At 46.4% G+C, this 13729-nt stretch overlaps 1 protein-coding gene across 1 annotated transcript in view; it reads right to left on the reverse strand.

Moving 5' to 3' along the window:
- Positions 1-13729, reverse strand: part of Baalc (BAALC binder of MAP3K1 and KLF4) — a 67462-nt gene that overhangs the window by 14140 nt on the left and 39593 nt on the right. The gene's annotated exons all lie outside the window — the stretch shown is intronic.

Here is a 13729-nt window from a genome sequence, read left to right on the forward strand (position 1 = left end):
CTCAGGAGGCAGAGGCAGGTGGCTCTCTGTGAGTTTGAGACCAGCCTGGTCTACAGATTGTGTCCAGGACAGCCAGGGCTCTGTTACACAAAAGGCAAAGAAAAAAAAAAGTTTTGTACATTGAAACTTGCTTAATACATTGATGTCAACTTTTCTGCATCACTACGCATTCAGCCATGTAACTTCTTACACATCTGCTGATTGGATGGATGGTTCATCATTTAATCAGTCCCCTCTACTAGGATATTTATTCCCACTTTCTAATAATAAGTGTTACTGGACTAATACTCCTTTTGATTAGTAATTTTATTCTTAGTATTTTTCTTGAGAAAATTCCTAGAAGTAAGGTCACTCACTTGAAGGCTACTCAGAGATATTTTTATTTTTCCATCTCCACCTATTGAACTGAACAAGCATGCCTCCCATAACAAATGCCAAGGACCATAGAACTTTAAATAAACAGTCTCACTGAAGAGGAGGACAAGACGGGGATTCATGAAATATAAAAAGTACTTTATTTGTAAGAGGGAAATGTCCAGGAAGCATGGAGGGGCTCTGCCAAGTGAGCCCACAGAAGCTGGCCAGCTGCCACGGAGCTGGGGTGGACGAGGGAGCAGGCAGCAAGGGCACGCCTTCTCCTCCGCCAGCCGAGGCTACATGGCCAGCAGACACTTGGCTCGCTACAGGGTGCTGCACTCGGGGCATGAATTTCACTTGAGAGACTCAAATCGAAGATAAAATGACTAAGAATTTTACGATGGCACCAGCTGAGCTCTGGATCCTTCTGATCCCTGAGCTCAGGGCCCTTCTGAACCCCAGAAGGACCTTGCACCATAGAGAAGTACCTGCTATAACTGAGAGGTGAGCACCCAGCTTTTAAACCGGGCAATGAAGGAGAAATTATTTTTCTTTGTGCGTTTCTGTATTTACAAGTTTTTGATATGCTTTAGAGCTAATAAATACAAGTTAAATCTACACAACAGAATCACTGAGCTTGTTGCTGACCTTTTGGGGTAACCTCTTGACCACCCTAAAAAGATTGCACCTCACAATGGTCCCAGCTGGCCTTGTTTCAGCTTTTCATCAAAACTTCTCAGCTTATATATCATGCTCAGGAGGCGAGTCATTAAGCACTTAGCTGATTGTGTGACTCATAAGTCAAGAATATAACCAACATGGCCAGTGAGAGGAAGAGACAGCTGGTGGCCGGCCATGAGGAATATGTACCCTGCGCCAGACATTGTTAGAGCCTTTGTGTGTGCTGTCCCATTTAATCCTTCCAATAGCCCTTTGAACTAGGAATCATTATTCCTGCTCAGTAGATGAAGTGGTCCCTGTATTGTGCTAGATGCTGAGCCCATCTGTTTATCTATTCCTTACCATTCTCTCCTCCATCCTGGGCATGGGAGACTTACCCTTATTTTAAATGAGTAGAAACTGAAGTTTAATTCTAGACTTGTGCTTCTCTGACACTTGGAATATAAACAATTGCTTCCTTCTAGGAAAACTCCCAAGTAGGCAGTTCTCAATTTTGGTGTGTTAGGAGACCCACTAGGGGTGTTGTAAAATGCAGATCCTCACATCCATTTGCCCAGACTCCTGAGTCAGCAAAGACTCAGGAATGTGGGTTTCTGAAAGTCCCCTTAGGTTCTGAGGCAGATGATATTCGAGACTGCAAAGGCTCATTTTGTATTATGAACATAGATATAGCACACACAGATCTACTTATCTCTCACAGGTTAATGTTCTTGCTGGTTTTGAGGGCTCTGGACAAAATGCTCATCATTGCTTTTCTCATAGTGAGTTTTAGAGAAACACAACAAGATAAGATAAATTAGCTAGCTCCTTAAAATTTGTATGCACCTAGAGTAGCTCCTTTCTGACATCCTCCACAAAATTTCCATCCCATCCAGGAGACAAAACAAATTACTGACTTTGCCAAAAGATGGGAAACAGATGTGTTGATACTTGATAAACTGCAACCAGCAGCTTCTTGCCAAAGTTTCTGGCTATTTTAGACATGAAGCTGGGTAGGAGGGCAGAATATAGAAGTTAAAAATGGTAGCTGGCAGCCACTCGAAAAACAAGTTTGCTCCTTAACCCCAGCACCTGGCTCTTCCTGGTAAAGGTGATCAGAACTCTGTCCAAAGTCATGAAGAAAAGACTGCAAGTATTTTTCCTCGATGACAGAAATGAAGTGTAGGACACTGGTAATATATTTGGGTGAATCTCTGCAATTACATCAGACGGATGTAACATCCTTGGCTCACCAAGCCCTGCCTAGGCTCAGATCCAGAACACATGCCCCGTGGTAATACTGTCTGAACTGGGGTATAAATGAAATTATTACTACTCATCCACTTACTGAGAGTCTGTTTCTAGTTTTCGGAATGAACTAGAATAGGATGCTGTCTGTCTGCCATTTCTTTAGCCTGGTGAATAACTGCAGATCACACATGGTGTATGGTAGGAGACCTTGAGCCACACCCATGCCTTTACCACTCTGCTTCCTTAAGGCACATGGCGCGTGCTCAGTTGTGCCATGCTGCTTATGCCAAGCCTCTCACCTCAATGGACTGCATCCCAGAACTGTAAACTGAAGCAAATCCCTCCCTTTCTTCATTGCTTGACTCAGATATGTTGTCTCAGCAACGAGAGAAGTCACTCACACAGTGTTCACGACAGTGCTACTCCTGATAACTAAGAAGTAAAAATGGACCAAACAGCCAGCCAGTGCTGGGTGGGCTAACATTTGGTAACACAGTGAGGTTCTGATATACCAACTAAGCCTGGAAACATTATGCTAGCTGAAAACCCAATTTACAGAAGTGGTTTATGATTCCACCTTATAAATACCCAGAAACAGGCAATTCTAGAGAAGGAAAAGTAGCTTAGGTTGCCAAGGATGTAGATATTGAAAGAGACCAAAAACGACTGAATAGGTATTGTATTTTTCCCACAGGTAATGAAAAGGACCTAAAATTGGTGGTAGATGGCTATACAACTATGAGAGTTGAAATTATTTAATAGTCTTTAATAGATTAACAGCATAGTATGTGAATTATAGGTAAAGACAACAAGTATTAAAGGGGGAAACTGTGAGCAACATATTTCAGAATGTTTTGTTGACTGAAGAAAAGAAAGAGGCACATCTGGACTTGAACAGCAACAGCTGGGGGAAGCGAATGACAGTCCCTGAAGATGTGGGTCCTGACCTGAGCGCCTGGAATCTCTGTTCCCAGAGAAGGTTGCCAGCCTGTTACATCTGCCTTTAGCTACCAGGGTCATAGCAAAACAACTTTATTTACCAAGCTCTCAGCCACAGGCAAGGGGAATGCCTGCAGAAAGCCAAGGCTGGGGACAGCAGTCACAAGCAACGGTCTGAAGGCTAGACCCTACGGAAGTGGTTCTCAACCCGTGGGTCGCAACCCCTTTAGGGTTGAATAACCCTTTTGGAGGGGGGTCCTATTGGAAAACACAGATAGTTACTATTCATAACGGTAGCAAAATTAGTTATGAAATCGCAGTGAAAATAAGTTATGGCTGGGGGTCACCACAGCACGAGGAACTATATCAGAAGGCTGAGGACACCACTCTCCAGGGACGCTGCACCAAGCAGGCGAAGGAGCAGAGTGGCAGCCTCGGCGAAAGGCAGCTTTACTTTTCCTGTGTTCTCCCAGGGAGCCTGTATCTTGTCTTTGCCCACTTCCTTCCCGCTCTCCCACCCTTCAGTGGCAGCCCGCCATTGCAAACTTCATCTCTGCTCCAAGATTTTCATAGCCCAGATCTGAGTCTGTGCTCACTAGATCTCCGTGGTAATTACTTTGGCTGCCCTGACCTAAGCGGTGATAAAAATTCTGCCCCCTCTACCATGGAGCTTGCTTGCTGTTTCTAAGGTGTGTGGCACTCCTGTGACCACAGGCCACCCTGTACTCTTCCCAGGCTACCCCTAAACACTTCTTGTCTCCTTCCCTTCCCTTTCCCTTGAATATTTCTCTTAAACACTTAAAGTGCATACTTTGTGTACTATTTTGCTAGAAGTACCACAACAAAGCAGCACAAATGGGGTGGTTTATTTTCTCCCGGTCCAAGGCGAAGGTGTGAAAAGGCTGGTTTCAAGATGAGCGTGATTACATGCTGCTCTCTCAGCACTCAGGAAGCTAGGGCAGGTTTCGCTTGACGTGGTGCGTTCCAGTTCATCCTTGTCTATACAGAAAGGCTTTACCTAAATAAGTGAATAAGTCGGGTTTTCGAAGGCCTTTCTCTTGTGTTTATAGACAGATGCCATTCCCCTGTGTCTCCGCGGCGTCTTTCCTAACATGTCCTTTATATAAGGACATCAGTCACATTGGACTAATGCCCACCGCATTAACTTTCAAAAGCTCTGTCTCCAAATACAATTCTGTTTCAAGGTCAGGGATAAAGGTTGGGGCTTCACCACAATATATTTTTGAAGATTTATTATTTATTTTTATTTTATGTATATGAGTGTTTGTCTGCATATATGTCTGTGGAAAATGTGTGCCTGGTGAGCTGGGAGGCTAGAAGAGGGCATCAGATCCCCTAAATCTGGGAGTTACATGTGGCTGTGAGCCACCACACAGGCGCTGGAACTGAAGTAGGTCTTCAAGAGCAGCAAATGCAGCAAATGCAGCCCCCATGCCTCTTAAGCACTCGCTTCAGCCAGTAACATCTTAGAGGTCCTTGTATAAAATAATGTCTACTTACCTTACTTTAAACGTAGATTTTGCTGGTTACAGATGCCGCTTCAGGCTCCATATCCTCCATGACTGGGAGACCCTCAGAGATCCCTGGGGGCTGTGTCACCCTCAGAGATCCCTGGGGTTTTCGTTGGGCTAGGTTTCTACTTCCTTCAGCCTCCCCCTCAATGCCCTGCAATTCCAGGTGTCTCTCCCACCACTCTCTCCCTCTAAGCAAGACTTCCAGGGGATGGATTGGGACACCAACCCAGCCACAAAATCTTCAACCTACAGTTTCTCCTCCTGGCAAGATGTGCTGGGGTAAAGGTGGCACAGATAGACCAAACACAACCAAAATAAATGAATAAATAAATCTCTGTCAAAGTAATGATTCCCAGTGATATTCTGCTACACTTGTAGGCAGGAGCCTAGCATAATCGTCATCAGAGAGCTTTCATCCAGCAGCTGATGGAACAGATGCAGAGACCCACAGCCAAACATTAGGCAGAGCTCAGGAAATCCTGCGGAACAGGGGGAGGAAAGACTGTAGGAGCCAGAATGGCCACAAGAAAACCCACAGAATCGACTAACCTGGGCTCCTAGGGGCTCACAGAGACTGAACGGACAGTCAGGGAGCTTGCATGGGTCTGACTTCCGTCCTCTGTGTATGCATATGGCTGTATAGCTTGGTCTTCTTTGAGGACCCCTAACAGTGGGAGTGGGGGCTGTCTCTGCTCTTTGCCTGCTTTTGTAGGAACCCCTTTCCTCCTGCTAGGTTGCCTTGTCCAGCCTTAATATGAGTAAAGGTGCCTATTCTTTTTGCAACTTGATACGCTCTACTTGGTCAATATCCCTGGGAGGCCCACCCTTTTCTGAAGGAAAATAGAAGAGGAGTGGATGGGGGAGAAGACACTGGGAAGAGAGGAGGGAGGGGAGTCTGAAATTGGGATGCAATATATGAGAAAAGAATAAACTTTAAAAATTAAAAAAAATAGGTGTTTCATGTAAGACAGTGGACTATAGAGATAAGAATGTAAAAATTACTACACCTAGTAGAATAACTATTAATAGATATTTTGCCTGTCTGTCTCCTATATATTGTCAATGCATGAGTACACATACACAGAGAGAGAGAGAGAGGGTTTTTAACTGGTGGATAATTTTCTGTTCTTCATCATCATCGTTTCTACCCACCCCTTACTTCTTCATCAGAGTGGACAACTTGTTTCCTCTATTATCTAGCCTTCAACCAGCCAATGGTTTTCAAAGTATTTACTTGGCACCTTCTGTCATGTTCTATGTAGGTACCATTTACATCTGAGGCAATGGTTAGCTGAGAGTCTGCAACTTTCCCATCCTTTTCCCTCCTGTTTCTTTCTTTTTCTTCCTGCTTTCCAGGACTTTACCTGGTCTCTCGACTCCATACCAGAGAAGATAGAAGGAAGTGGAAAGCAAAGGTTAAATTTTTGTTGGTGGGAGAAGTGGATGGTTTGAAAGGGGTGTTGACGTAACGACCTCTACGAAAGGAGATGAGGCCTTAAGAGGCAAGGCATCTTGCACCCCTGTTGTCTATTCCTCTTCTGTGACACTTGCCCTGGATGCCATTTTCTCAGGTTGCAGTGTCCCCAGCTGCCATCCCCACCAAGAGGGATTGTCCCAAGCACGCACCAAACAGCCTTCTAACCATGGATGCTCTCTTGGGGTGCCTAGCCAGTGCCGGAGCCTAGCCAGTGCCGGAGATGAAGAGTCCGAGGGGCCCTCAGAAGTACACTTTCTATCTCTGGCTCTTTGCTCAGGAAGAGTTGGTGATTTTCCTTGGCTGAAGTCCCTCAGGCCATGGTCCTGTTTCTTCTGGGATGAGGGAGCTTACCTCTATCCCTTAACCTTGTTCTACTGCAGTCCTTGTCCAGGAGAGCTGTGCTGTTCACGGCCTGCCCTCTTACCAAAAGGTTAATAGATCTAATCAGCAAAGGACTTAAAAATGCCAGCAGGTGATTCCCTCTAACTGGAACCATCAAAATCTCATGCTTAGCCTTCTCTCTGCATCTTCAGACACAGTTTTATGCTCTGCTATATCGGATGCTGTTATCCCCCCCAAATTACAGGCTGAAAACTAATTTTCAGTGCAATAGCAATAGAGATGGGAACTTTAGGAAGAGATGATCATGTGGGCTCTCCCGTAATGTGTGAAAAGCTGTGCCTTTGTACTGAAATTGGGAGGCACCACCTGCCCACTCAGGTCATGTGAGGAAGTGTCAAAGGGTGCCTTCTTTGAAGCAGGGAATACATCTTCATCAGATAATGAATCTGCTGGTGCCTCCATGTGGGGCTTCTGTTCATGACTAGCTGCTGTCCAGCTGTTTTGTTATAGCAGCCAAGATAGACTAAAGCACTGTTTTCTTTTATCTCTTGGTTTAACTGTTTCAGGGATGGCTGGCCCTTTATGAAAGCGATGGTTGATTTCCTCATTGTGTTTCTATTCCTTGACATTTTCTGGACTTAGTACAACCAGATTCTAAAGTTACCAGTAAATCATTCTCTGAGACAGATGTTAGAAATTACATGATTTTTCTTTATTGACTCTAAAAATATATTTACGTAAATGAAAATTAGGACACTTTGATCAGTTGAATTTTTTTACGTCTTAAAAATTTAAAATCCCTTAAAGGAGTGAAACCTCTCCTGTGTGTATTAGGCCATGTGCCTCACACTGGGACCCACTGAGGCGCGAGAAACATCTGCTCCAACCCTTTGCCATTCTGTAATTTAGCTGGGAATTTATGAATCACTAACGCTTCTTGAAAATTTTTTCTGAAAAGTTCCAAAATTTTTAAAACAAAACCAACAAACAACCAAACAAACCAGCATATCCTTTCTTACCAAATAGATTGGCAAAGGCTAGGGCCCCTGGCAGCCTTGCTGCCAAAAGGGCGTGCGTCACTGAGCTCTCAGCAGGAGTGCAGCTAGAATGCCCCTGTGGTGCTTGCAGCACACTCTAGTGGGGCTCAGCGAGCTCACAGTGAAGAAAGAGCAACCTCAGCCTCACTCCCCCTCAGAAACCTCCCACAACAGAGTCCCTCTGAGGACCTTCTCTGTGCTGCCACAGCAAATGCAGCCAACATAGCTGTCACTTGACAATTAGCAGGTAAATTGTTTTGCCTGTTCTGTGGGAACACATTTTTTTTTTTCTTAAGCTCTGGCTGTCCTGGAACTCACTCTGAAGACCAGGCTGGCCTTGAACTCATGAACTCATAGAGATCTGCCTGGCTCAGCCTCCTGAGTTCTGGGATTAAAGGTGTGCATCACTACTGCCATCTTCTAAATTGTTGTACAATTTAAACGTGTGAAGTAAATTGATAGAGTTAGAAATACCACACGGTGAGTCTCGAAGCAAGCAGAGCACGAGCAAGCATGAATGACGGGGCTATGCTGGAAAAGTCGGTTATATACTATGTCATTATTGGTTTATTCTTCTAGCCCACAGAAATGGACCAGGAGAATATCTAACAAGCTGATTTTTTTTTTTTTGCATAGCAAATGAGACCAGTATCACAGAATTGCTAAAGGGGTCATTGTAATATTTCTACAATTTTTTCAGTTATAATATATTATGAAATAAAAACTATTTTTTAAAAAGTTATAATATGTTCTTCATCTTCTCAATATACAGCCAGAAATTTTGTCTATGTTTTAGTTATTGATTTTACTCAAATAAACTGTGAAAATTACAATCAAATATAAAGACACATAGGGCATAAAAACATATGAGAGTTAATAAATTGATGAATTTGCCTATTCTCCAAAGTTTGACTTCCTGAAATTAATTGACGAGAGGTCCAGCCTCTGGGACAGTGGGACAGGGGCACCCATGGGGCACTCTCAGGATGTGTGTAGAAGGGAACATTCCAGCTGTTCTGATGACTAACGAGGCTCTCTGATGTGATTGAAATTGGGCGTTGTCAGTTCTCGTTAGGCACAGGATTCTCGGGCAGCATTTAAACGCAATACTGGGCACCTGGGGCATGGAAATCCACTAAAGGAAGGAAATGCAACTCCCATCTGTGGCCTTACACCGTTCTCATGAACAGAGCTAAGGACGCAAAGATAGAAAGGCTCCTAGAATGCCCCTGGTTGCCACCCTCACCTCTCTAGTACCCTGTTTTGATGCTTCCATTCCTTTTCATCCTTGAGGAGATTCTGAGGGCCTGGCACAGTCAGTTCTTACAGTGGATGCCAAAGCCAGGACTCCACAGTGGGCCTGTAGTTGGGTATTTTCCTTAGCCTCATTATTAAAAATAAATAATAAATAAATAAATACTTGAAAGCAGCTGGTGATGGTGGCACCTGCCCTTAATCCCAGAACTAGGGAGGCAGAGCCAGGTGGATCTCTGAGTTCCTGGCCAGCCTGGTCTACAGAGTAAGTTCCGGGACAGCTAGAGCTACACAGAGAAACCCTATCTAGAAAACAAAAACAAGAACAAAAGTCAATCCCCCTGCCGCTGGCAAACCCACACAACAGACACCCTTAGTGAGTCACAGTGTCTTTTCGCAGGCTTAGGCAATAGTGAGGTGTCCTGTGTCATCAATATGAACCGTTTCTGTTTGTTACTTTAGAGGGGTGGCTTGGTGGGTAAGAGTGCTCACTGGCCTTGCCCAGGACAGGGTCCCATTCCCAGCACTCACATGGCAGATCACTGCACGCCTACCTCCAGGGGACCTGCTGCCCTCTTCAGGCTACAACTGTCTGTTCTGCAAACACACGATGCACACGGTAGTGCTCAGACATACACACACGCACATAAAAGCAGACAAACCCAGGCGCAAATGTCTTGGTCCTCTGAGTGCAATAGATCAGAAGCCAAGTCACACAGCAGTGAGAGGATAAGTGATTTAATAAACTATCTTGATTTGTCTTCTCTTCCTTAGACTTATGAAGTCATCCCCCTGGTTACGTTAAACATATTCCAGGGAGCCTCTGCCAGGCTTACTGCGGGACCCACAGCTCTCAGGCCAAGAGGCAGCCAGGTGACCCTGGCAAATCTCCACTCCAGACAGGATGAGGACTACCTGGTCTGAGGCAGGAAATGATTCCAAGGCAGCTCAGGGTTAGGTGCTGTGGGTATGTGGTAAGCCACAAGGGGACAGGGAGAGGGTGGCAAGCTAAGAAGAGAAGGAATAGTGGCTTCGGGTTCCGCCCTCTGCTGGGCAGTCAGAGCAGAGCTGCCACTCACCCGGCCTGTCCACAGCTTCTCAGCCCCTTCAGGTATAGCTCTCATACCCTGCACTCTCTTCATGGACTCCTGCCTTTTCCAGCCTGGGTTTAGTGCCCGCTTCCTGTCCTTTCTGCTAGAGAGCCAGGGGACATGTGAAGCCACCCACAGCTTCTACACCACCGTCCCTTCTGCTCAGGTGTGCTCTGTACAGCTTTCTGCATTTCTCCTCAAGTCTGGCTTCCCCAGGGCCCTCTCATTCAGAGCTGGCTCCTCACTTGCCTCCACCTGCCCTTCCTCTTTGGATTTCTATAACCGTTGGAACGATTCATCCTATGCCTGCCTGGCATGCTATGTGAAAGGCTCCATAAAAACAAAGACACTGCCTGTCTTGTGTCTACATACCTGGGACATATGAGGCACTCGGGAAACGTGAAGGAGTCCTAACCTGCATTCCACCAAAGCAGGAACCTTACCGTGGAAACCAGCTGCTCTTAGGCCCATGGGTGGCATGAACTCTTTTTTCTTGGTTTGTCAGTCGGCTGCATTTGCAGAGGATGTGGGTATGAACACGAACTGTGCAGGCCGCTCTGCTTCCTCTGCTGCTCTCAGGAAGACACTGGGAGCGCTGTCAGAGATGGTGGGCCTGGCCCAGGCAGAACCCTGCTGTGGCACCCAGCCACTTGCCCCTGCTCCTCTGAAGCTTGCCGTGTCTCGTGGGGGATCCATGAAGGCTGGCGTCTGAGCACAGACAAGCACCATAATGACAGACTTCTCCAGGTACCCCTCCCTGTGCGCCCATGGGTCGGTTGTGCCATAGGACACATTCCCGTGAGTGTTAGAGCCCTCTAGTGACCGAAGCTCTCCAAAGCCCTCACTGCACCTCAGCAAAGACACCCTGGGTCCTACTTGAGGGACAGCTCCCAGAAAGAACTGGAAAATCCAGAACTGTTAAACACAGAGGCCTTTTTTTCTTCCAAGGAAGAAAACAAATGATGCCTTTTCTACCCGGAAGTCTGGGATGGGTGTGGTTTAACAACCCAGAGATCTTCTTGCTATTCCATGGAGGCAGCCTTCCTGAATCCCCCCAAATCCTAAACACTGTTTAGGCCTTAAACCTTAACATTATCTCTCGGTGAACAGAACCCGTTTTTATGAAAGAGGTCCTGTTTACTTCGTGTCCTCCATCGACAGAATCCATCCTTACGCCTGTTACAAAACCTCCCTCCTTACGTCCTTGCCCTGAGCTTTGTTTATCAGTTAATAGAACTCATTCTTTTTTTTTGGGGGGGGGAATTAGAGATGGAGGGCAGATGGGGGATTGAGGGTTGGGTGGTGAGACAGGGTTTCTCTGTGTAGTCCTGGCTGTCCTAGAACCCACTCTGTAGACCAGGCTGGCCTTGAACTCAGAGATCTGCCTGCCTCTGCCTCCGGAGTGTTGAGGTTAATGTGCGCCGCCACCACCAGCATCCAGTGAACTCATCCTTAGGGTAAAGGTCACCGGTGCTTTGCTCTAGAGGTGTGCTTTGCAAGGGAATGTTGATGTAGCTCTCCCTGCAGCTTTGTTGTGAGAATTAATACATGGAACCCTTTCCCCAGCCTTTTACTGTGCTTAAATGTATAAGAAAAATAAAGCTGTCAGGCAAACTCTGAAAGTTTGACTGTTAACAGCTCCTGTTAAAATGGGGCTGACCCGAGTTTCATTCTTCAGCTCACTTTCCCTGCTGGCTGTGAGGTTTACAGGGACCCTGCCTCCGAGGACCGGACCGGACCGGAGGGACTGCTTGGGAATGCTGCAGCAGGTGAGAGGCATCTGGGCTTCCCTTCCACTCCCCACAGCTGCATCTGGGATGCACCAGAGGGGCGGGGGCGTGTTGGATAGTGACGCCCTCTGCTGAGTGTGGAGAGGCTGACCTTCAAGCGTCTGACTGCAAAAGGCTGGCAGGCCAACTTGGCGCAACAAAAGAGAAGCCAGAAAGAGGCAGATTCACAATACCACAGTCATTCCTGAAACTGACATTTGCTCCCTAGAGCCAATGATAAAATAAACTGAGACCCTTTCTTGGTCTTGGCTTGTGTTGTTGTAACAAAAGGCACGAGACTGGGAAGTTTATAAAGAACAGAAATTCTCACAGCTCTGGAGGCCAGACCTCTAAACAGCTTTCCTTTTCTCTAATGATTGAAATTCCTTAGCCAGGAGCTATGGAAAGTCAGGTTGAAACTTCATCCCCACTGTGGTGTGAAGAGGTGGGGACTTTGGGGGAGCAATTGTCCTGGGGGCTCAATCCTACACCTATGCCCCTCTTCCACCCTGCGAGGATATAGGATCCAGCATCCCTCTGCCCTTCTGTTCCTTCTGCCATGTGAGGCCACCTCGATGGTGCCATCCCTGAGGAAGAGGCCTCCAGTGGACAACCAGTGTCTTGATCCTACATTTGGCCTCTAGAACTGTGAGAAATTCTGTTCTTTATAAACTTCCCAGTCCCAAGCCTTTTGTTACAACAATGCATGCTGAGGCAGGGAATTATCGCTTACAGTGTCATTGACACTAAGGATCAAAATGTGAGTGTCAGCAGTGAGAACCTGGTGATGGGAATCTGCCTCTCTCTCTACTCTCTGTGTCTTTTACAGGCAGAGGGCTCTTGTTCTGATGATCTCAGAGCTTGCTTTTGAGTTCAAGGGAGAGACTGAATACGATCCTGTCAAGTCACATTCTTCTGTGCCAGAGATCAAACAAAAGATATTTACATGTCCTTGCAGCCTCCTGTATTCTCCCTTTAAAAGCTTGGGAGTTTTCTGGGCTAGAATGAACTTATGCTTGCTGCTGAGCTGAAAAACCTGAGCAACTCATGGAAAGGAAATCAAAGAAAAAGCATACATGAAAAGGATTCCGTTGTGTTTAGATAAAGAAGTAAAGGAAAAGCAGAAGAACAGGGGAAGGCCTGGGAGACTATGGAAGGATGTTTAGAGCAAATCTCTGCCTGGGTTGTCTGAGTTGGAGGATTTCAAAGAGATTTTGTTGCTCAGCAGAGAATTCCTCAGTCTTAGGAGAAGGCTTTCTGGATGCACGTGCTCGTCATATAGGTTGCGGGTCTGAGTTAGAGTCTCAGTGCCCGTGGGGGAGTGACTAGCTAGGATAGCATATGCTTGTAATCTCAGCACTGAGAAAGGAGGCCAGAGAATCCCTAGGGCTTGCTGGCCAGCCAGTCTAGCAAAATCACCAAGCTCCAAGCTGAGTGAGAGGTTCTGTGTTGGCAACCAACATGGAGAATGAGTGAAAAAGATGCCCAATGCTGATCTCTGGCCCCATACTCCTCCACACACATACAATGGAAACATGACACATACCTTTTTGACATTTTCTTGGGGGTCAGAGCAGGATTTGAGTCCCTGCCTATATCTCTGAATCTCTGCTTTGTTCTTCTAGGGACCTAAGAATCTGTGAGTTTGTGGCTCAAGTTCCTGCTCACTCAGTGAGTGCTGTTGGCAGCAGACTCCCTGGCTGCTGGGAAGTCTGTGCTACAGTGGCCAGGCACTGCCTTGCAGCAGATCCCAGCTCTGCAGCCTTGCAAGCAGTCGGCCCTTTCAGAGACACCGCATAGTCACGTCTGCCGAGCTCTGGCCTCTCCAGTGCCAGGCTCTGCGGTGGCAATGTCTATCTGCAGATGGACCTGACTGCTCCATGTTATAAAGCAGAGCCCAGGGGCCCAGAAAAGCCCGGCACTAGGCAGCCAGCAAAGACTCAAAACCCAGATCTGTGTGGCTCCAGAGACATCTTGTTCCATCTACTTTCTTAGTCATTGCCTTACTACTTAACAT

The sequence above is a fragment of the Psammomys obesus genome, unplaced genomic scaffold (assembly GCF_907164565.1).
Source record: "Psammomys obesus unplaced genomic scaffold, mPsaObe1.curated_primary_1811, whole genome shotgun sequence".
NCBI lineage: Eukaryota > Metazoa > Chordata > Mammalia > Rodentia > Muridae > Psammomys > Psammomys obesus.